The 24,560-nt window shown below is 41.9% G+C and overlaps 1 protein-coding gene across 7 annotated transcripts in view; it reads right to left on the bottom strand.

Annotated features, from left to right (window-relative positions):
• The window catches only part of HNF4G (hepatocyte nuclear factor 4 gamma), a 121,661-nt gene extending 120,594 nt beyond the window's left edge, over positions 1–1,067 (bottom strand). For 6 of the 7 annotated variants that reach the window (XM_072734458.1, XM_072734450.1, XM_072734457.1 and 3 more), the window contains exon 1: positions 501–1,067. The gene's annotated coding sequence lies outside the window, so the exon portion shown is untranslated. Of the gene's footprint in view, positions 1–190; positions 302–500 lie in introns of those variants that run through there. The other variant, XM_072734452.1, reaches the window with a different exon arrangement.
• Positions 1,068–24,560: the final 23,493 nt, after the last annotated feature.

Consider the following 24,560-nt stretch of genomic DNA (forward strand, 5'->3'; position numbering starts at 1 on the left):
TCGGCGGCCCAGGGGTATCCAGAAGCCCTCGCCTTGCCCCAGGCCTCAAAAACCAAACAAAACCCCCCAACCAACTCCACCAAGGGCCCCAGAAACCTGCCAACCACGTGACCCGCCGACGACACCCCCCTCCCCTCCCCTCCCCTCCCCACAGCTTTTCTCTCCCAAACGAATCCAACTTTTAATTTACTTGTCCTGGGTGCGCAGCCTGCGCGTGCCCCCGGCGGGACCTGCCCTCATCCCCGCCCGGCGAGGGGATCGCAGGGCTCAGCCCCGGCGGCGGCCGCTCCGAGGGGCCCGGGGACTCCTCCTGCGGGACAGCGGCGGGGAGCGGCGGCGGCCGGGCCGGGCCGGGCCCCGCGCGGGGGGGGCGGGGGGCGGGGGGCGCGGGGGCGCGGGGGGCGCGGGGGGGGGCGGGGGGGGGCGCGGGGGGCGGGGGGGGCGGGGCGCGGGGGCGCGGGGGGGCGGGGGGGGCGCGGGGGGGCGGGCGCACCACTTACCTGCGCGGACGCGCTCCCGGAGCTCCCGCGTCGCCCTCAGCGCCGCAGCCGCCGCATGTCCCGGCGGGTCCCCCCCGCCCCCCCCCGGGCCGCGGCGTCCGGGGCCGCACTTTTCCGAGCTTGGGAAGTTGGCTCCGGAGCGCGGAGCTGGGGGTGGAGGTGGGGCGGGGCGGGGCGGGGCGGGGGGCTGGGTGCTGGGGGCCGGAGGCTCGCGGGGGTCGCTGCTGTCTGCTGTTAGGGGCTGGACTGTGTGTGTCGGGGTCTGCGGCAGGGACTTTCACCATATGCCGCAGGACTAGTTGCGCTCAATGGCGACGGGCAGCGGCCTGACTCCTGCCGAACGATCGATTCACTGAGCAAACTGCGACGTGGGTGGGGAGTTAAACAGTAACCAGCAGCCTCGGTGAAAACTGAAAGCGGCCAGGCCGCCGGCGCAGCGGCCTCGCGGTCCCCGGGCCGGGCCCGCCGTGCCCCGCCGCGGCTCCGGGGCCTCCGCAGCGCCACGCGCCACCTGCCCCTTCCGCACCTGCGGGGCGGGCGAGGCCCGGGATGCTCCGCCGCGGCAGGGCCGCCCCCCCCGCCCCCGCCCCCGCCCCCGCCCGCTCTGGGGCGCTGCGTTCGCACCGGCGTCGGTGGACAAAAGCGCCTGACCCCAGAGCGGGTCCCGCTGCGAGCCAATGAGGCCTGCAGAGGCCGGAAGTGTGGCGTAGGGGCCCGGGGTGGGGGCCTGGGGACGGCGCCGCGGCCGCACCCCGCGCGCTGAGCGGCACCTCGGCCGCCGGGAGCGTCCCCCGAGGCCCCGCCCGCCCGCCCGCGCCGGCCACCTGTGGCGTGGTCCGCGGCACCTGCGCGCCGTGTGGGGGGCGGCGCGGGCCCCTCCTCGCTCCCCCCGACCCGGGCGCCCCCTCGGGCTTCAGCCTTGGGGCGCGGTCCTCGGCCCCGGCCCCGCCGCGCCGGTCACCTGGATGCGCTGTGGTCCCGCGGGCGGTACGGCCCAGAAGCGGTGGCTTTTAAAGGCATCTCAGCAATTTAGCTCGGTGGTTTCGGGAATGAATGACTTCGGGTCGAACAAGCAATTATCCTCATGAGATAAATAGTTACTTAATCCGTAAGGGTTTTTTTTTTTCTTTTTTTTTTTTTCTTTCTTTTCCGACCAGGGGTTGGCGGTTGTTTTAAGACTCTGTAATAACACGGCCCGGGAGATCAAAGAGCTGGGGGCGCGGGGGGGGGGGGGGGGTTTCCTTTTTTCTCTCTTGATCGGGTTTACTAAACTTTCTCAGTTTCCTCCTTCTGAATCTCTCGCTGAAAGGCTCTTTTAAAAACAAGTCGCTGGTCGTTTTCGTAATCAGAACAAAAGGGAGAAATCATATACTATTTTCTTTAAATCGACCTTCTTGAGCTAAACACATTCTTTGGGTCCTTGATGCCCACGCGGTCTGCAAACCGTGTGGCGAAGTGCGGCCTCTCCACGCGGGCTCCAAGACAGCGGCCCAGAGGGTTGGGGCGGAAGAGTGACAATTAACGGGTTGTGCTCATTCAACAAATCTGTCACAGGGGTGTCGTTCAAAGATCACCTGTGGACATTCTCCTTAAAACTATTCCCAGATCCCTAGATGCTGATGGTTGTCACACGATCTGCCAAACTGTAGATATAATTCCCATAAAACGTTAAAGGACTCCAGACAAATTCTCCATCCCCATTCGCGGGAGCTTTAATGCTACCTGACATCTGCTGTTCCCAGCAGAGAAACCACGTTTTAGTTCAAGAGTCTCGGTTTACTTCACTGCGAACAATTTACAACGTCAAGGGGTTGGGTTTGGGGTGATCAATTCATCATCGATGCGCCGTAGAGTCACAGACCTACCGGGAGACGATCGCCAACATGTTCCGTGTTCAAGTTTTGAGACCACATGTAGAACCTTTGCCAGAGAATTTTTGTCACCACAAGGATTTTGACTAACGATGAGAGAAATGGCAGCGCAATCAAGGAGGTAGAAAGTCTGTTAAGACTTAGCTATTACCTAAAGGAATTACTGCATTTGTTCGATTTAGAACAGTCTCCAAGAGTTTATGTAGCACTGTCAAGCCTCTGTCTTCCAAGGCAGAAGGGGGTGGTTTAGATGCCTAACAAACAAACAAACAAAACAGGGACATTAAGAACCAAAGGAAGGTTATGAGGACTTGGGCCGGCAGTTGTTACTAGATCAACGGATGCCAGCTGACAGAGCTTTAGAGCATCACTTATATTTTTCCTGAAACTAATTTATTACAGTTCTTCGTGGCATGGGTTTATGATGCTGAAAATGAAAAATGTGCTCTACGGAGGAGTCGTCCTCTGATGCTCCGCCGAAGGAGGTGTGGGGCGAACACCATCAGAAAGAAGAGAGAAGGATAAATGTTTAGGGAAAGGTTCTCATAAGATAAAAAAAAAAAAAGTTCTGTTTCAGGATTTAGTGTTTAGGGGGAAACTATATACCTGTGTATTTGTGGTATCTATGCTTAAAACTAAACAGAAAACGTAGATTCAAAACCCCTTTACTTCATTTTCCTGTTAAATGTCTCATTTAGCCTGTTTTTTTTTTTTTCCTTTCTGCTTTGATCATCTTTTTTACACTTTTTTTTTTCTTCTTCTCCTTCTTCTTCTCCTTTCCAACGGCACCTGATCGCCTTGATAAGAGCTCGGGTTTGTTTTTTGTTTTTTGTTTTTCCCGCCCCCCCAGCAGGAGCGGTTCTGATACGATTAGTTAAAGCAGAAGCCACGGGCCGAGCCGTCCGGGGGCGGGGAGGGTGCTGGCAGGAGCGGGGCACCCAGCGCGGAAAAACTGCTCCAGATTTAAGCGCTCAGGGACCCCATTTCCGAGGGCAACTGCACGTCCCTCGCCCGGTACAGAAACCCACGGCGGGGCGCACGGGAACTGCCGTCTTCCTGCCGAGGCGCTGCGGCTCCGCGGCCCTGGTCCAGCACCTGCCGGTCCCCAGCGCCCTGCACCGCCCACCGCACGCGCGGCGCGCAGCCAGCCTCACGCGCCTTTACACGCACGAGGCAAAAGAAGAAAAAGAGAAAAAAAAAAAAAAAAGAAAAAAGATAAAGAAAGAAAAGGAGAAGTAAAGAACTCATCCAGCTCTCCACCTGCCGGTCCTTTCTGGATTTGGGCTAAAGCCCAGCGATGCCTTCCCAGGTCCTCCTAATCTAAAGGACCGCGGGCGGGATGTGGCCCCGGGGACTCAGGTGAAATGAAAGGTCTGGAGCGGCGCTACGCGTCCCGCGGCTCTCCGGCTGGGGTCGTATTTGACCCTGGGGGCGAAACAGCGGGTGAAGCAGCTCACGCCAGAATTTCAAAAAAAAAAAAAAAAAAAAAAGAAAGAAAGAAAAAAGTCCCTGGAGGCCGCTGAATGTTTTATGCATCTGAGCGGCAGGCCGGGATTCCGGTCACTGGGACTGGGAGCGGGGGAAGGGCCCGGCCAGCGAGGCTGGGGGTGGGGATGGAGGCGGGAACAGCCTGAAGCCACCCCGACCTCGCGGGCTGGGCCGGGGGCTCCCCCACCCCACCCCACCGCCGCTCACGACCCCGGCGGTCCCCGTCCCTTTTAAGGAAAGAACTGTCTTTTTGCTCCCTAGCGCAGCCCAAAGCGAGGGCGCAGATTGCCAGAGCTGTAAAGCTGCAGGCTTGCGCCCCTGGGAGGGGGATGCCGAGTCGTTTTCATCTCCCCTGACCCTGCACAGTTAGCCCCCCGCTAGGTCTGCGCCGGGCTCGGAGCTGTAGCGGACTGGGACGGCGACCCCAGGGCTTTGGCACCCTCGCCTGTTCTGTGGTGTGCCGGACTTTTCACGGAATTCAACGATGGGAAAACGAACAAAACCAGTAGATTGAATACGGAGGAGGGATTGATTAGCATCCCTCCAGCAGCACCACTAGCCACGCCGTGCAGATCCTCAAAAGCAACGTCCAGGATCTTGCCGGGCCCTTCTGGGGAGTCAGGTGCTTAAAAATAGTTGGGGAAGCCATGGCCTCCAGGACTACGGATCCTACCTGGTCACACCGATCAAGATAAAAATTAGTCCTTATTTTATGCTCAAATCGCAGAGTAAAGCCCAAGTAAGGCCACAGGAATGTCTCCAGACTACCTAAGTTGTTAACATAAACCCAAGATTTCAGATTTAATGTCTAAATGGAAACTGCTCTGCTTATGTTACGAATCTGCCTGAGACACTATGAAAATCGAACATTAAATGATTCTCAGTGTCAACGTGCAGTTCCCGTGCCAAAAAAAGCAAACTGTTAGACTGGATCTCTTTTCCCCCCACCCCCTCTCTTTGTAGATTTCCTACTGAAGTATTGATTGCCAAGGTCTCTGCAAGATTTGCAAACTTTTACAGTCATTTATGGTGCATGCAATAAAAAAGAAGTGATATGAGCATGCTAGTTCAAGGTGTAATGCAAAGATGTATTCCGTGCCCTTGGCAACTATCTGTGGGACTTGTTTGTCTTTGCAGAACACGCCCTTCTCTGCAATGAACCCCTCTGTGACAAAGATTGGCCCTTTACATTTCCAAGGCCTTGGCCCCTCAATGGAAAGTCACACGTGTTCAAACCAGAAAATTCGATATTTCAGCCTCATTTTAAACCCGGGGTGGGGTAGGGGGATTTTTAATCAAAACTGTGGAGACAAAAAGAAAAAGAATCTTTTCAAAGTTCCCTACATCCCTACTATCTCCCTATCATAAAGACACAAAAAAAGGAAATCAATTACTAAATTATAATCTCTAACTGCCCCTTGCATAACAGGGATCCACTTCTGTGAGAAAATAAAAAGATCAAGATTATATAGAAACAACACACTATGTTAGGTTGTATATGCTCAGACAAAAACAAAACAACAGACCAAAAAACCCATCTCAAACGTTTTGCATGACAATACATGTCTTGTTAAATGCGGATTTGTTGCTGGATTTTAGTTTTGTAATTTTTCAATTAAGAAAACAAACATGCAAAAGGGCTGTAACTGTAGATAAAACCTAAAAGCCTCATTAGAAACCTTATACCCCCTTACCCGTTTTACCAGTTTTTTAAGGCTATGTGTAGGAGATGGGGGTGGGGAGAGAACAAGAAAAAAGAGACTAATTTCTAAAATTTCCTACTTTGAACCAAATCGGTTTTCTCATCTAGTGCTGCAAATAAGAATAGCTGATACATAGCTTCTGAAGGTATTCAGAATCCTACACCTGCCATCTAGTGGTCATAAAAGAAAATGCTGATTCTAGACATCCTTTAAAGACTCCATCTGTTTTCTTAGAAGCAAACAAGCCTAAGAAATGATCAAGAAAATTTAACTTTAAAGCTGAAGGAAAGGAAATATCCAATTGTGTTAGGGACTTTATAACATAATCATTCAATTGAACTCTATTTCCTTTTGTTTTTAGTAATCATTAAGGTTACTGAGCTTTCCTAAGACAATCATTTTATTATACTTTTCTTCTGCATATCCTCTTCACATAGATTTTATGTTGTTTGGGGGTTTTTTTGGATTAAATTCATTATAAGTTTTGGTGCCAACTGATATTCAAATTTTAAGAAAATTGAAAAGGAAGCTATTGTCTTTCCTATTTGGACTCCTAAGTAAACATCTTCCATTTTATAAGACATGAGAAAGAGAGAAGAAAGGAAGAAATTTGAAAGAAAGGAAGGAAAGAAGAAAAGGAAGAGAAGATGGAGTTAATTATACACTTGATTCTGATGCCTTGTTACAAATATTTTACTCCTTTTAAAACTGACTTCATCAAATATCAAAAAAAGGATAAGTTAAAATCTATTTAGCTATGGCAACTTAAACTATATTTTGTTGAGTTTCATATTATAAAATATCGAGCATATGTAGAAAGTATGCTGCATGGAATAGTCATTAAAAGATCATCCCTATATTTCAATGAGAGCTGATTTTTTTTTTTTTGAGTGATTACATTGTGCCAGGCATAGTTTTGTGGGCTTTTAATGATTTAACATGTGGATATTTACAACAACCCTAGAAGATCTGTATTATTAACACCCTTTTATAGGTGAGAAAACTGAGGATCAGAATTATGAAGGTGGCAAATTCTAGATCTGGTTCCAGCATTAGGGCTGGCGTCTTCCATGTCATACTGCCTCCCATAGAGAAAAGAGGCAAAAAGAGACCACCAAAATTCATGTTATGAGATACAATAGATATGAGATACATCCAAAAGAAACATTTGTTTGAATGTTAAAATTTGGTCTGCAAACTATCAGATGTCCAAATGAAAACAAAAATTACCATTCATAAAAACCAAGTACTAAAAAAAATATATTGTCACAAGTAAATCACATACTCATTTACCTCATCTGCTTAGTATAATTTTTGACAGATACCATGCAAACCTTTCTATAGATTTGTCCTACAATTTATGTCTACTTATGCTTTAATTTCAAGTAATGAAGTTACCAATGCAGAGCAATAGAGTTCTTGAAAAGCCCTCCCACATACTGCCAAAGATTTATCCCTGAATTTTACTGGTGCTGTCAGCTTAATTATCTTCCCTCCTTGCCTCATTCTAATTTCAAATTTAATTTCCTAAACAAAATGTATATACATTCTGAACATACTTTTCTCTTTTCTAATTATGCAAAATGCTCTCTTTTCAGGGCGGCTACTTTAGAAATATGAGTTGGCTCAGGAGTCAAGAATCTTAAATCATCACAATCAAATATATTCAAATTCTCTGCATAAGAACAAGCTTTCTCTTCTGGAGGCATATTGATAATTTTAGAAACGGTATGTGAATGATTAGCCTTTGACCCAAGGTGTTTTCTGTTTTGCTTTGTTTTGTTTTAATCCACATCATTTGAAATATTAATTATTAAGTAGCACTGTATCACCTAGGTTGAATTTAAGAGCAGTGAATGTTTTCAAAAGCTGATAGCAGCTGGCTTGGGATTCCTGCCATGGTTTAATACTCACAAATGAAGTCACCAGTTCAGCCTTCCTGATCTCTTACATACCTCCAATCAAGATCAGACATCAGATAAAAGCTGGAGACTACAGCAGTCAGGCCCTTTGTATCTCTCCTGTGTATCCATGTAGATCTAAGTGCACCTTCCCCTTCCCGGGAAGAAATACTGACATTCACGGGAAGGAGAGATTCAGCTCCTGGTTAAATTTAATCCCGTCACCTGTGTTCTTGATCCCATTCCTTCCTGCCTATGCCTGGCCTTGTTCTATCAATTATTTCTTTTTTCTTATATCTTCAAACTCTCCCTCTCTAGTGGCTTTTTCCCTGCAGGCTATAAATATGTTTGTCTTACCAACAAACTCAAAATTTCAAAAAGAAAGAAAAAAAAATTAAAGGAAGGAGGGAGGGAGGGAGGGAGGAAAGGAGGGAGAGAGAGAAAAAAAATCTGCTTGCTCTAGTCTGTCCCTTTCTAACGTTGCCCTATATTTTTGGCCTTTGTGGACAAAATTCACTAGTCAGAGGCAATTAATTTATAGTCTGTTTATCAACACCTTCTATTCACTCATCAACACACCAAAATCTCGCTTGCACTGGTTCCACTCCACAGATGTTGGTCTTTGGAAGGGCTGTAATACCTCCTGGTTGGTATTCAGTTCATCTGCTCCAGTAGATTAGAGTAATGGTTTTATTTTTCTCACGTAACAGAAAATCTGGAGGTAAGCAGTTTCTACCTACCAGGGCAGTTAAACAATGTTGCCACGGCTCAAGCTCTTGCTGTTTTCTGGCCCTACCATCCTTATTGTGGGACTCACATCCTCCTGGTTACAACATGCTTCCTTCATTTTATTTGCATTCCTGGAAGTAAGGAGAAGAAAGAGCAAAGAGCCAAAGGATCATACAGACTATCAAAATCATCTCCCTTTAAACTGCTTCACTCTTTAAATGTCAGTGAGTAATTCCTGTTTATACCGCATTGGCCAGACCTGGATCACCAAGACCCAGTTTACAGCTATACATTACAGGAAGGTAGCTTTGGTAGCCAGATTATCGAGCAAAATATTCTGGGGTTTTGTTAATCAGTATTAGTAAATTGAATTTCACTGTGTAATAAGCTACTTCGAACTTAGTGGTTTAAAATAACAATAATTATCATGTCTCACAATTCTTTGAGGGTGGTGGGGCAGTTTCTGACATGGTTCAGCTGGTCTCATGCTCATGTCTAGGACCTCAGCTGGGATGACTGGGTCTTCTCTCCCCTCATGGGATGTCTCAACCTTTAGGAGGTTAGGCCTTCTTTCCATGGTGCTCTGAGAGTTCCCAGAAGCAAACGAAGGCAAGCCCCAGTGTCCTAGTACTTTTGAAGCATCTGTTTATATCACATTAACATTTGTTAATGTCCCATTAGCCAAAGCCATTCATAAGGTTAAGCCAAAGTTCAAGAGGTAGAGGGTTTCTACTTCCTGATAGGAAGATGGTATAGTCATTATGCTTTTAGGGATGGAAGGAACTTGTGGCCATTTTTTCCCCTGATCTACCATAGTTAGAAAGTACAAGAGAATAGGTATGGGGTGGGCAACAGTAGTGACTGCGCCATCTTACATATTTACACCCTGTTTAATCTGTCAGTATCTTAGTTAATAATACTTAAAAAAAAGGTCTGTCCATTCTATGCACCTCTTTAACTTAACTCTACCTCCAATTCTTAAATTTTACACCCATTATTATTAAATTCTCATGGTTTTGCATCACTGAAAATCTGATCAAAATTAGTCTGTTATAGACTGTTTCTACTCCCCTACCCCCTGCCAATCCAAATTCATATATTGAAGCCCTAACCCCTAGTGTGGCTGTATTTGGAGATGGGAAGGACATCTAAAGAAGCAAATAAGGTTAAAATAGGTCATAAGAGTGGAGTCCTGATCCAATAGCATTAATGTTCGTATAAGAAGAGACACTTAAGGGTTTGTTCTCTCTCTTCATGTGCACTCATCAAGGAAATGCCATGTGAGGACATAGCAAGAAAGTGGCTGTCTACAAGCAAGGGAGACTGCTCTACCGTGAACCACATTTTCTGACGCCTTGATCATGGACTTCAAGCCTCCAGAACTGTGAGAAAAAAAAAAATCTGTTTTTTAAACCATCCAGTCTGTGGTATTTTGTTATGGCAGCCTGACCGTATTGGTCCATGGTTTCTCTCCCAGAGAAAGTAAACAATTGCATAATACGCAGAACTTTATACATAATGTCAGAGTGCGTCTGGACATGTGGAATGCCACCTAGGAACCTCTGAGCCACTCATGCATCCTGGGCTACAAATCCCCGTTCCCCAACAATATCAAGATAACTTTCTAAACTATTTATTTATTTGGCACCTGTTTTAAAGCCTTTAAGAGGTTCCCACCAGCTCCAAACTGCTTAGGGTGGCCTGCAAGGTCCTTCCTAATGTGGCTTGGTTCTTCCCTGGTGCCACTGACTGTCACAGTCACTCATAGCTTCTTTCTTCTCCAGCCAAATTACAGTAGTGAATTGCCTTCTGTTCCTGAAGTACCCAAGCCTCCCTCTGTACTTTTTTTTTATACCTGTTGTAACATCCATCCAGAATGTCCTTTCTTACCTTTCTGGTGAACATTCACTCATTATATGAAACTGCTTTCCTATAAACGAGTCTTTAGCTGTAGTCCCCCCCCCCCCCCATCTCACTGCCTGCAACAGAGTCTCTCAGTTTTCCCTCCTCTGCTACCTCGGTGTCCTTCTGTACCCCCACTGGTCTTACTTCTTCATCCCTTGAGGTTGTTTATATGTCTGTAATCCATGACAACAGATTTGGTGAAAATGAACTGATAAATGTGGCTTTCACCATCAGAATGTTTTATTCTTCCGTGATTATGTAATATATATTTGAAGTTCCTTTTATATTTTCCTTCAATAAAATGTTAAGGTAGTAATAGAAATTGTTTGCCTTTTGTCTGTCAAAGCCTTACTTCAGAAAGCATCTCATACTCTCAATTTATTTATTCATCTTACTCCATATAGATAAGCCATTAATGGAATATGAGAAATAAATTTATAATTACTGGTAGCTTAATCCTTTATTTCTTCCAAGGAGATCAGCATTTTAATACTGCCAGGCAATCTTGAGTGGTGGAATTTCAGCCATCACCAAGAGTTGGGCAATGTTGCCCTTAAATTTTACCACATTTCTATCTAACTCTTTCTTTTATGCCTACGATTATCAATATTCCAATTTATACACTTCAGACATGGTAGATTAAAAAAAAATAAAGAACCGGTGAATTTCTGTGAGGCTATTTGTCAAGTTCAATAGATGCAAAAATAACCCTCCTGCTATTACCACCTCTACACAATTACTAATGATGGCAATGATCATCAGTTAAAAATGTTCATGTACCAGGCACTATGCTAAGCACTTCACATATTAGTCACATGTTATTTTATTTAATCCTCATAAGAGCCTTATGAGGAAGCTTTACAGATGCAAAAACAGAAGTATCACGCAAGAGTTAAGTGACAGGCACAAAAAATTGCAGTAAAAGGCTTGAACCCAGAAATCTCACTTTTGTTTCTTTTAAACAGTGATGGTATGGTATACGACTTGCTCAAAAGTGCCCTTTCTGACAAACTTGGATTTGATTGTGCAGGACATGGTGGGACACAAATCAGGTCCTCCCTGTCCCCTGCCTGTGGGCAGAGGTAATGCTTTAGGATCCTCATTATGTTTAGCCAGCATTTTAATGTAGCTCAAAAGGATCTTCAAGCTGGTAGAGTCAGTTCTACTATGGCCTTCAGATATCTGATGTTCCCGTCTCTGTATCATCCAGTCTATTTTGCCTCACTGGAATTCTTGCCAACTTGGAATCCATGATGAGCTGTCAGCACTGCTCTCACCAACACCCTCGCCTTCTTACTTCTTGACCTTTGGCATTATGTTCACATCAACTCACACAGTCTCTTCCACCCTCAGAACATCTCTTCTCTAGCTCAGAATTGGAGAAACACAGTGACAAAAACAAGCTTCCCTTTCACACCATAAACTGGAGCTTCAGCAAAGCCTGGCAGGTGTGAATATTTGATTCTTTCTTTACATCTTTGTTATTCAAAATGGCCATCCCAAATCCCCTCCAATCTTCTGAAACATACAACCTCAATCTGTGACTCATGCAAACAAGTTTTTTTTATTTATCATTTGTGCCTCATTCCCCTTTACCCATGCTCCAAATTTCTTTGGCCTGACTTTCTTGAATTCTAACTTTGTATTTCCATCTGTTTGGAAAGCTCTTCACCTGACTGCACCCTACCATCACCTCAACTGAACTCATTGAAATATCGTCTCCCCATAAAATTCTGATTTCTGAGAAAGTAGCCATAATTTTCCACATCACTTGTGCATGACACCTCAGAGTAATTCCAAAGTTCTTATTCTACAGGGCCACTTAGTCACAGACTTCCGGTGTTTTCCTTTTTTTAATTAAGTAATTAACTTATTTATGAGAGAGAGAGACAGAGATAGTGACAGAGATAGCAGGAGAGCACAAGTGGGGAGGAGAGGGAGAAGCAGGCTCCCACTGATCAGTAAGCCTGATGCGGAGCTCCATCCCAGGACCCTGGGATTATGACCCCAGCAGAAGTTAGACACTCTACCACTGAGCCACCCAGGTGCCCCGAATTCTGGTGTTTTTTCTTTGCAAAAGCTCTTGTATCTGTTTTTTCACTTCCATTGAACCATGTAATATATTAACTGGTTTCTTTGCCTTAGTTTCTTCCTTTTCCAAACCAACCAACATGCTATTACTTTCATTTTTCCTAAAAAAAAGTGTACTTTGTTTCTTAAACTTTGTGTGTCCATTATTTTAAATGGCATCTGACTAACTAAAGAGAACTAGTCCAACTTCTAACAGGAGCATACATGGATGTCCACCTCTAGTCCCCACTTATTTCTATGGATTTTTTCCCTGTATTAATTAGATTACACTAGGCTATGTGGTAGCAACACAAAAGTAAAAAATCTCAGTGGTATAATTAAAAAAAAGTGGTATACTTCTCAGGTGAAGGCTGCTTCAGTGCACTTGTACTCTAACAACTGGTAATTATCAGTGCTACTTAGAACTTGTGGCTCTACAGCTTCAGCAAGGCACTTCCATATTCACTACAGCATGAACTGGGAGGGACTGGAGAATCACTGGAGCTTTTCACTGCCTCAGCCTCAGAGAGATACATGCCCCTTTGGATCAGGATTAATTGTCCAGAAATGGCTCCATGGCCCCACTGAATAGTGAATAACAAGGAAGTGTAATTGTTGTGTGCTTAGACAAAAAGCATATGAAGTGGAACCTAGTAAACTCAGCATTTGTCACTTCTTAAAGTAAGGCTTGGGACCATCCATTCATCTGTATTGGTTATCTCACTCTCCAGGAGTATTCATTCCACTTCCCCTTTAAGGCATTACAATAAAAGCTCCATACATTCAGAAAAAACAAAAACTATTCTGATCATCATAATTCAGAGAGCTTTCTATTTTCCTTAAATTCTTAGAGAAATATTTTTTTCCTCTGTCATTCTTTTGGTGCTGCGATAGCTATTGATGGTATCCTCTGAATCTTTCTGATTCTCTGTCTTCTGTACTTTTTGTATGGCATTAAGTAGGTGGGATATGTGACAAGTTGTGAGCAGAAGCAGTGCCACTTTCTGTATGCTAGGTTGATAACTAGAATTAAATTCCAGTAAAACCCACACACCATCTTATCTAAACAGGGGTGTGAGAGCAGACCTATGACCATGGGATACATTGATCATATCATATGTTGCATGACTCAGAGACAGCCAGGTTCATAGAACTCTGGATCACCCTTCCAAAGGCACAACTGAGGGGATCCCTGGGTGGCTCAGAGGTTTGGCGCCTGCCTTTGGCCCAGGGTGTGATCCTGGAGTCCCGGGATCAAGTCCCGCGTTGGGCTCCTGGCATGGAGCTTGCTTCTCCCTCCTTCTGTGCCTCTGCCCCCACCCCCTCTCTCTCTCTCTCCCTCTCTCTCGCTCTCTGTCTATCATGAATAAATAAATAAATAAATATTTAAAAATAACAAAAACAAAGGCACAACTGACGCATGGTGTTAGAGGAAACACCTGAAAGGATGGTGTGCCATCCTTCAAGATAGAAGTATTTGTTAAATCAGAGATCTCTATGTGATGATGCTATGTCTACAAGTGGAAAGATACCTGGGTCTAGGAATCAGGAGGTGAGAGCAAAAGTGGCCTCTATCTCATTCTAATTATCCACTGAGAAATATCATGTTTCTTATTCCCAAAACTCTGGGTTCTGTAGGTGTCCTTTTTTTTTTTTTAAGTGTTTACTTACCTATTTGAGAGAGAGAAAGAAAGAGAACGAAAGAAAGAGAGTGCACAAGTGAGAGGGAGAGGGAGAAGTAGATTCCGTGCTGAGTAGGGAACCACACATGATGTGGGGGCTCGACCACAGGATCCCAGGATCAGGACTTGAGCTGAAGGCAGATGCTCAACGACTAAGCCACTCAGGTGTCCCCAGAGGTCTACTTTTGAAGGGGACATAACAGGGTACCTATGGAACTACAAGTTATAGCTGCTATCAGAGCAGCCGGGATTCCTTGTGCCCAGGACAACCCCTGATTAGCAGGAGGCGATAAGAGTACTTTTACACAAGTAAATGCCAAGGTGGTAGCTAAAGGTGAGGGTCATTAGGATGGAGAGTGGAGGAGGGAGAGGCTGAGTTTTGTTTTCAAGATCAAATGTAACAACGGAGGTATGGTTCATCTCACAAGCCTCCCTCTTCTGAAGTTCCATTCGGGAAAAGGAGTCCCTAGGAACCATGAGGAGCTGCTCCCTGATCCTGTGTGAGAAGTACATCTGTATGACACAGGTTGTAGATTATGGTGCCCAAGAGAATGTACCTCACAGGGAACTTAATTGATCAAGCTGTTGCACTTTGATATCTATTACTATATTTACCCTTGTATCACTTTTCCCACATGTTCTCAGAGTTGGTGACTAAGTCTACTCAGGTAGCCCATTTCTAGGAGATAAAAGATTACCCTGACAGCCAATCTTGGCTATAGAAACTCCTTTGACAGCATGGCCATCTAGGATGCTTCCACCCAATCTTCCTTTCCTTCACTCAGGGTCAGATTCACATCACACGCTGCTATCTCTCCCACCCTTCTCGGGATCCTCCCCCATTCTCTTTCATAGGTTTTTCCCCTTATAAAATAATTACATGTTTATTCCCATCTTGGCATCCATTTCTTGTAGGACCTTAAGGAACACACTATTTATAGGGTATGGGGTCCTAATCACCATTGGAATGGGGGTGAGAGGAACTTTTTTTTCCACAGATATCCAGATCAGGAACTACATCCAGACCTGCTATAAAGACTTTCATATATCACCCCCAACTTTAAAAACTCTGAAGTATCCCCCAAAGAATGGATAGGAGGTTTTTTTTTTTAATTTCCCTTCTTTAGAGGGTGAATATGTCTTGACCGCATAAAGGAGAAGGAGCCAAATATCTGATTATCAGATTCTGAGTTGTGGTTATCATAAAAGCTTTTCACTAACTATTTCTGAATCTAAACCTCCAGGGATATGTTAGATAGCATTTCCTTATGCTCTTGTCATGGGGTGAGACCAAGTGACCAGATCTGGCTAATGAGTTCTAAGTAAGTGACAGCAATGTGTATATATTTAGGCCAGGACATTTAATTACCAGATGTATTTTTCCCTCTAAAATGGTGGCAGCAGTGTTCCTTCAGACTGGGTTCTGAAACAGGGACATCATAGAAGAGAGCAGCCAGGTAATACATAAAAAAGGTATCCTGCATGGGCAAGAAATAAACCTCTGGTATTCTAAGTTATAAGAAGTTTATTATTGGAACATAATTCATCCTTAGTTTCTCCAACTAAGTGTGCATCAGAGTTACCTGAAAGATTTGTCAAAATACAGATTTTGGGTTCTCATCCTTTGAGTTTCTGACTTAGTAGATTGCGGATAGTACCCAAGAGTCCACATTTCTGAGAAGTTCCCAGGTGATGCTGATGCTGCTGCTCCAATGACCACACTTTGAGAATCTGATCTAACCAAACCTGATGTATACAAGTATTAGCCCTAATATTCTTTTGCAGCCTATGTAACTATGAGCATGAAGCTGTTTAAGGACAAGCATAATGGAGGTCACCTTTCTGCACAGTGGGGATTCTATTTAACTCCTAAACAATCTGGAAATTGCTTTTCCCATCAATGGAAATGGGAGATCATCCCATATGCACTCTACAGTGTGGGCAATATACTGAGTCAGCAGTCAAGGCATATTCAGCGAAAGACAGAAGACTTTGGGACCATGCAAATATAAAAGAAAGCATTAGTAGTTGTATTGGTCAGCACTCAGGGAACAGAAGCTAGTCAGTTTAAGTGGGAATGGATTTAGTACATAGTATTGAATAGCTTATAAAAATGTTAAGAAGTATGAAAAAACAAATTATAGGCGCTGTGTCTGTTCTGTCCACTACTGTATCTCTACTTTCCACAAATGTCTCATACTTAATGCATGTGTTTGATCGAATAATGCCAGGAATTCATAACTTTTATTCCAGTCTCTTATCACCCTGCTCATGTGCCTCATGATCAGCAAACATATGTAGATTATAGTTGGGTATAATTGAAAACTGTTTAATATGACATTATTTGACAGAAAATTTACTCTTATATTTACTCTTCATCTGTACGGTTATAGGTAAGATATGGATTCTGCTTAGGGTTCAGAATAAAATTTCTGAAGAGGTGAGTTTACAGATGTTATAGATCATTTTATAGAAGCAATCGAATCCTAGCTTTTACTGAAGCCAAATTTCAGAGTCACCAAATAAACCTTATTTTAAAATTGGTGTATTTTTGCTGAACGCACCCTTCAAATAAATTATTTCCATCATATTCCAAAAAGGTGATTCAAAAAGGAAAACACATACAAGGATCCTGAAAATTAGGGGGCAGTAAAGAACTAATCAAATACTAGAACAAGAGATTCACTGACATCAAACAAAAATGATTTTTTAATGAATTTTTTTGTTATGAAAGCTGAGGCCAAAAAAAACAAACAAAAAAAAACAACAACAAAAAAAAAGAAAGCTGAGTCCATGTAGCCTAGTCTATTTCTACCTTCTGTACATCTTATTTATCATATGACACCTCTCTGTTACAGGAAAACAAAGTTGAATTGAAGCTGGTCAATTCAGGAGTGAAACAACTATTGTTGTTGCTGAATATTAATTTTGTTAAGCTAGCAACCAGCTATTTGAAATCTGAATGATTTGGAATGATTTTGAATGAAAGGAAACAGTTAAAAGAAAGATCATTGTTGTAAGGTCCATTTTTAAGTATCTCTAGAACACTGATATGGGAAAGCATTCCTTTTCTTAATCTTCTTTATTTATGTGAATAAACCTGTTCATGCAAACGTCACATGTTACCAAGCACTGTTCTTATAGCAGGCAGTATTCAGTACACACAATATTAGCTCCTTACATTCTCTGTTAGCATCCGTAGAGCATAAATTGGTAATTGTGTGGTAACTATGCAATTAACTCATGACACCACTGTACCTTTTCATTAGCGTCACCAAGAGTAGTATTACCCTCTCAGTGACCCTAGTGTAAGTGATAACATCCTTAGCTGTTAAAGTGAAAAAAAAATTAAGAGAATTTAGTGCTGGGAAGGGTGATGGAGTGACAGCCTTGGAGACTGGAGCCCTTTTTATCTATCTTGGCACTAATAGTGAAAATGCAAACCTCTCTAAGCAGCCTCATTAGTACATCTCACCTCTTTTTTCTAAGAACAGAGGATTTCTTACTTATTCTTTTACTTGCTAAGATGACTTGCAGAGCTATCTATTGAGTTCACGTTGTTTTTTTTTTTTTGTTTTTTTTTTTTTTTCATGAAGGTTAATGGCTGAGAGAGCCCTCCCAGTGTCACTGGTTTATTTGTCCGGCTTCCAGACAGTACTCAAGCTAACAAATACACTTGTTATATCTGTTCTTAAAGCATGACTTTGGAAATCCTTATCATTAATTCTCATTTATTTAATGCCTTCTTAAGTGAAAACAAAACTATTAAACATTACTTTTACATAAAAAAGATAAAAGGGGGCATTTGGCTGGCTCAGTAGGTAGAGCATGTGACTCTTGATCTAATGAGAGTTTGAGCCCCATGTTGGGCTTAGAGATTACTTTTAAAAATTACTTTTAAAGAAAATTCATTCAGTGTTGATGAGATTTTTGCTCTCTAGGTTCATGTTCTTACTGAAAGTAAAATTTAAAATAGATTATATATTTAATAGCATATCCTTTCTTAAACTATGGGACAATAGAGAAGGTGTTTATGCTGGAGGAGGTTGTATATCACAGTGATTACAAGTAAGAGCTCAGAAACCAGATTCACCTGGATTTGGATCCAGATGCCCACATTACTGTTTAATGAGAGCATGTAAGAAAAAATAAAGTATTAGGAAATGCTTCTCTGAGTTATCTGCATATGAAGGAGAATTAGAGTTATTTAGGCACAGGAAAGAATGTTCTAGAAAGAAGACTAAGAAATTGGCACACGAAATGGCCCTACTATGAGAGAGGGCTCACCACACCCACCATGAGTTCTAAATGTGTGTATGGTGTGTACGTGTGTGTGTGTGTGTGTGTGTGTGTTATGTGTGAATGTGAAGAGAGGGAGGTGGGAAATGCAAGGTACAACAGAAGAAGTTTTATAAAATATTTGCTTTTGAAAAACCACACTAGTTGCAGTATAAATAACAGGACAAGAATCCATGTGGGTGATTACTTAAAAGGTTATTGTGAAATTTCAGGCAAGAAAATGAAAGCAGTTTTCACTAGGGTGCTGGCAGTGGGGACAGAAAGATGGAAACAGATTCAAGAGCTGTTTAGGAGACAAAGCTGATGGGACTTGGATATTGGGAAGTGACGAGAGGGAATATTATGAATAACTCCTAGGTTACGGCTTGCAGAACTAGATGGTTATTTACTCACATGGAGGATGCTAAAGAAAACCAGATTTGTGTGGGAGAACCTGAGATTGATCAAGGTGACCTTCAGATTTCCACGAGTAGATCATGAGTCCACAGCATCTTATATCTACCTTTTTAGTAACTTGGATCCACTTTTGTGACTTCCCATACATTTTCCACACTGAGGCCAGAACCATCTTATAAAATCTCAAATTTGATTACCACACTTCTCCTCCTGCTTAAAACCCTTAAATTACTTCTCACTGCACTTAAGATTAAAAAAAAAAAGTTAACATTGTAAAAAGCTTGTCTGATCTCTTCCCACTTCTTCTGTGGGTATTAGATTATGGCACTCTTCCCCTCACTCAAAATTATGCACCCTTTACTGCCTTCTCTAGTTTCTTGAAAGCATCATGATCTACAGCCAACATGCTGAAACTTCTTGACTTATCTTCTACTTAACTTCAGTTATCAGCTCAAACTTCTTCAAGGAAATCTTTTCGATTAAATGTTCTTCTGGTCCTTCTGATTTTCTTTTATAACACTTATTACTATTTGTAAATTTGTCACTATGAGACTATTCAACTTCAGTCTTTTTTTTTTTTTAATTTTTATTTATTTATGATAGTCACAGAGAGAGAGAGAGAGGCAGAGACACAGGCAGAGGGAGAAGCAGGCTCCATGCACCGGGAGCCTGATGTGGGATTCGATCCCGGGTCTCCAGGATCGTGCCCTGGGCCAAAGGCAGGCGCCAAACCGCTGCGCCACCCAGAGATCCCAACTTCAGAGTCTTTATGGAAGACTTTATATTTGGGTTGGTAGGATATCACAATTTATTTGGATGCTATAGTGGGCAAAATAGTATCCCCCTCTCAAAGATTTCCATGCCTTAACCTGGAGCCTGTGAACATGCTACTTTATATAGCAAAAGATTTTGTAGATTGTGCCTTGAGATGGCAAGATTATCCTGGATTATTTGAATGGACCCTATCTAATTTCATGGGTCCTAAAAGTAGGTAACCTTTTCTGCTGTGGTCAGAGAAAGAGGTGTGGTGGCAGAAGCAGGTTCAAGAGATGCTACTTTACTGATGGAGGAAGAAGGACACAAACCAAGAGTGTAGGCAATCTACAGAAGTTGGAAAAGGTAACAAAATAGATTCTCCTCTAGAGCCTCCATAAAAGAATGCAGACCCGCTGCCCCTTAATTTTATCCCAGTGAGACCTGTGTTGGATTTAGGATCTAGTGAAGTATAGGATAGTAAATCTGTGTTATTTAGGCCTGTAAGTTTGTGGTAATTTGTTACAGCAGGAATAGAAAACTAATTCAGATGCAATTGTGAATTATGTTTGCACTACAACTAATTCCAAGTCTAGTTCTGGTCCGTAGGTTTCTAATTGAGAACTTACATTGTTTTATCATGATGTCAAATCTTATGAAAATATAGTAGTCTAAATGTATCAATAAAAAATACCTTTAACTTTGATCTTAATTGAATTCACAGTAGCATTCATAATAATATCAAATGTTTTGCTTCAGAAAAAATAAACTTTCAAAGCTCTACACTGATTCCATAAATTGTATGAAGTAATTATTGCTATTATTAAAAATGGCTTACATAATTATTGCCCATCACTCTGATATGAGAGTCAAATTAATTCAGAATAACAGGCTTTTGATCTATATGAAAAGTCATGCACCACAGGGTGATAGGTAAATGTACCTTTTGCCAGCCACACTTATTCAGCCTTTGTCTTCAAGCACCATCTTTTTAATTTAACTGCTGCTTTTTGAAATAGTTGTTAATGCTTCTTCATCAGATTTGTTTCTTCTGTTTTATATGTGGCTAGTGATATCATTACACTCCCACAGTGGATGATAGGTTCCACAAATACTTTAAATCAATTATATACTTATTACCAACTCTCCTGAGAAACAAATTTCAGTACTAATTTTTTTTTACAAATATGATTGTTTTTACTTTCTTGCTGCCAAAAGTGTTTATTGCAAAATAAAACAGTATATTTTATGACATTTATAACACAATTGTTCATCTTCTATTTCACATTTCATGTAGGCCTAACCTTTAAGTCCCCTTGTTTCCCCACTAGCCCAAGTGACTAGGGTCCCATGGAATAACTGGCTGAAACACCAAATGGCCACCATGGAGAGCAGGGCTCAAATAAATAAACTGATGGCCCCACCATCACTAAGATGAGAGGATTAGCTCTCCCTAGCCACATGTGTCCCTCTTTGTGCCATGCATAAATTATACTCTAATCTCCCTGGACCTCTGTCCCTCAACCATCCTTTAACCAAGTCTGTGTGACTCTATTTTCTTTAGGATGATTTTCTGAGGAGTCTTTAGCTTTGTCTCCTTCAAAACTGAGAATTTTGTCACAAAATGCCACTTCATCAATATCCATTTCCTCTCACAGAACATTTCCACCCCTGATGCAAAATACACCTCTTGCTGCTCCCTCTTGCCTACAGTCTGTCAGTCCTGGGCATGTCTGCTTTCATAATTTGAAGAGTTTAGGCCTTCCTCTGGAACCCTGCCATATGCTTTTCTTCAACTCTCTGTGTTTCTAAGTCATTTCCCATGGTAACAGAAACTCACATAGGAAAAGTTTAAAGTCTGGAGTAACTGCCTTGATAATCTATTTTCTTTTTTTTTAAATTTTTTTTAATTTTTTAATTTATTTATGATAGTCACAGAGAGATAGAGAGAGAGGCAGAGACACAGGCAGAGGGAGAAGCAGGTTCCATGCACCGGGTGCCCGATGTGGGATTCGATTCCGGGTCTCCAGGATCGTGCCCTGGGCCAAAGGCAGGCGCCAAACCGCTGCGCCACCCAGGGATCCCGATAATCTATTTTCTTGAAAAAAATTTGCTTTGTAAATTTATCAGATATGACTGTCCATCCACAAAACCAGTTGTACTGGAAATGGAAATTTATATTTTGATGCCAAATGTAGTATCTATTTTAAGTTACCAATTTCCATGACAGAAAATTAACGTCAGTCTACTCTAGGTAATCTTAGTTAATTCTGGATCCTTCTTCAGTCCTCTACCTTCACCTCATCAAAATTTTTAGTGGCTTTCTTAATGCCAAACACTAAGCAATAAAGACTCTCTATTATCCATCTGTCCCTGTCGGTTTCTCCTAAGTTGCATATGGTTTTGGAAGATTCTTGGTCCTTGGTCTATTAGTTGTTGTGTTATTGTTCCTGGATCCTGACTGCAGGTCTTCTCTAGATTCACTCTTCTTAGCTACTTCCACACTTCTCTATGGGGCACAAGATCTATTTGGATCTTACTCTGTGCTACTCTCAGGCTGCTGCTGGCCCATATGCATAGACACACAGACCCTTTCTTCTGCCTCTACTCCCTATTGACCAAGGAGAGTTCTGGGTTTTAAATCTCCCTGAAAAGAATCATATATGGCCAATTAGTATACCCCACCCAAAGAACTTCTGGTCTAAATGATGCAAAGTGGAATCAGTCACTACCAGAAGCCATGCTTGAGTCTGAAGAGGAACCATACTTCTAAGTCAGAAATCAGGCTAAACTTTACTAGTCTACATTACAATAAAAAGAGTTGCTAACTATCTGTGTGTCTTTATTTTTAGTAAATTAAATGTTTTCTATGCTGGGATTTAAGACTAAGGCCAACTGTGTTCTTTCATCACTTTCATATTATTTTATGTTCTTGCCCCTCTATATTTGGAACCAAAAATATTATCTTTTTTTAAAATTAGTTTTAGTTCTTACAGAAGTGATTTACAGACCAAAGAATTATGTGACCTGAATTTTTTTATTTAAAGTTTATTTTCTTTAAATAATTTCTACACCCAATATAGGGCTCAAACTTATGACCCTGAGATCAAGAGTCTCATGTTCTTCTGACTGTGCCAGCTAGGTGCCATGTGACCCAAATTTGAAATTATCTTTACCTGAGGTGTAGAAGAAAGTGATGCATAGTAGTTAGTGGGAAATAGACTTGTTTGATTTAGTTATGTAATTTTAGAAATATATCCAGTGTATTATTAGCAAGGCAACAGACATAGGGTAGGACTGTAATGAAAAAGAAGACCTATGCCTCCACCTTTATCTTAGTAAGGCAGATCAGTTAAAATCTCTTTACGTAGGGCTAGTATTTGGGTTCCAATCTCTACTATGTACTGCTGCTCCAATAATTGGGGCCAGCTCTCCTGCCTTATAACTTTCATGGACTCTAAAAATAAATTCAATTGAGAAAAGGACCCTTAACACAGATGCTTTCCCAGGGAAATACATATATTTGTTTTATTTCAGGTAAGACAGGCAAAGCAGACTTTGGTCATATTTTGAAAGAATACCTTTATTTTCAATTATTTATATGCTATCATTTTCTCCAAAGAATTTAAGATGAACTCCAGAAGGATCTAAATTGTTGTTCCAGTCTGAATGGTGTAAGAAAAGAAATATCTGGTCCCCTTATTAATTTGAAGATATATTTATAGAAGCCAGCAGAGCTTCCCAACCTTTCCTCTCCCCTGATTATATACTTACAGTAGCATAAATTCACTTGTCTATTAAGAAGACAGGGTTATGACATTAATCCTCTTCTTTTTCAGATCTCTAGGAGGATAGTAAACATCTGGCATCTATAACAGTAAATAAAAGAATGCATATTTTGCAAACATTATGTTTTTTCTTAAACTATCTTCAAAGCAATAACAAGATACATCTTACTGAAAGTTTTTCATTCTAACTCTTTACTGTTCACAAACAGCTGAAAGATTTTGTGCTCAGAACTATGATCATACTATGTAGACTTAAAGAGAAGCAGAAGGCATGCCGTTTTGCATAGAAAAATCTAGAACCTGATTGAGACAGCCAAGATATATTTATAAGAGATGGCTAAAGATAATAAACATTCTATTATTCTTTAGTTTCAAATAAATGGTCACATTTATATTTTGTGGCTATACAAATACAAGTAAGCAGAGTAGGATCAGTCAAAGGAGACTGATAAAGGCTGGAATTCCACAGATCACCAAAATTGAAATGAGGGGCATAAGTTATGCCTAGAATTATGCATAAGATTTGGAGAGACAGAGAAAAGAAAAGTTATTCCAACTCTACAAATAACGTTAATATAGTTTCCTATTATCTTCCACTGATTGATATAAACCTTAAACTCTTTTAATTCATTATTTTTACATCACCCTCTAAACATTCTATCATTCTCTGATTTTTTTAAATACAGGTATCTAGCTCACCAATGTTTTTAAAAGAGGTATAAAAACATCATTTTGGTGCAAATACAACTGTAAAACAAAGAAAAATTTCTTATGAATGTATTTTAGAACTCTACAGTTTTAATCAGTAAACTTAGCCCACAGATATTTCCTATGATCAGAGGACCTTTGAATCTACTCTCTCTGTTCTGAAGAGAAGTAGGAAAAGTAAGAAGCTAAAGGATAGGTTATAGTTCTTGCTTTCGAGGAGCTTGTTTTCATCTGCTCAGAAATCCTCTTCTAGGTAATATCAGAATATCCTCACATCCAGCTTCCCCCCCACACACATATAGACTTCAGGGCCTACTTCACAGACCCCTACATGTTCTGATACGTTATGATGGATTGCCAATCAGAATACTCAGCCCCAGTCTATCTCATTATACAGCCAAAGGGAGGAACACATCTCAAGCCAGACTAATAATAGTTTTATATCCTCTTGGTCATAGGGTCCAAAAGCTGGATATGTGACCCAAACTGGGACAGAGTCCTTCTTTGATTTTTTAAAGTAGATGGAAAATGGTTCTTTCCTCTAGTATTGTGAACTGTTAAGATATAAACCCAGACAAGTCCCTCACTATATTGAAGTACCTGAGTCAAAAATACACTATGGGAAGTCTAGACTAGTGATGGTGGTTGTGGCTGAAGAGAGAAAGCTGGAGAAAAATATAAGAGAGAGGGCTAATGCTATTTGAATTCCAAACTCCAGCTTGTGTTACTGAAATACACTCTATTCCTATCTTTCTATGGTTTGATTA

This window comes from Vulpes vulpes, chromosome 13 (assembly GCF_048418805.1).
Source record: "Vulpes vulpes isolate BD-2025 chromosome 13, VulVul3, whole genome shotgun sequence".
NCBI classification, from domain to species: domain Eukaryota; kingdom Metazoa; phylum Chordata; class Mammalia; order Carnivora; family Canidae; genus Vulpes; species Vulpes vulpes.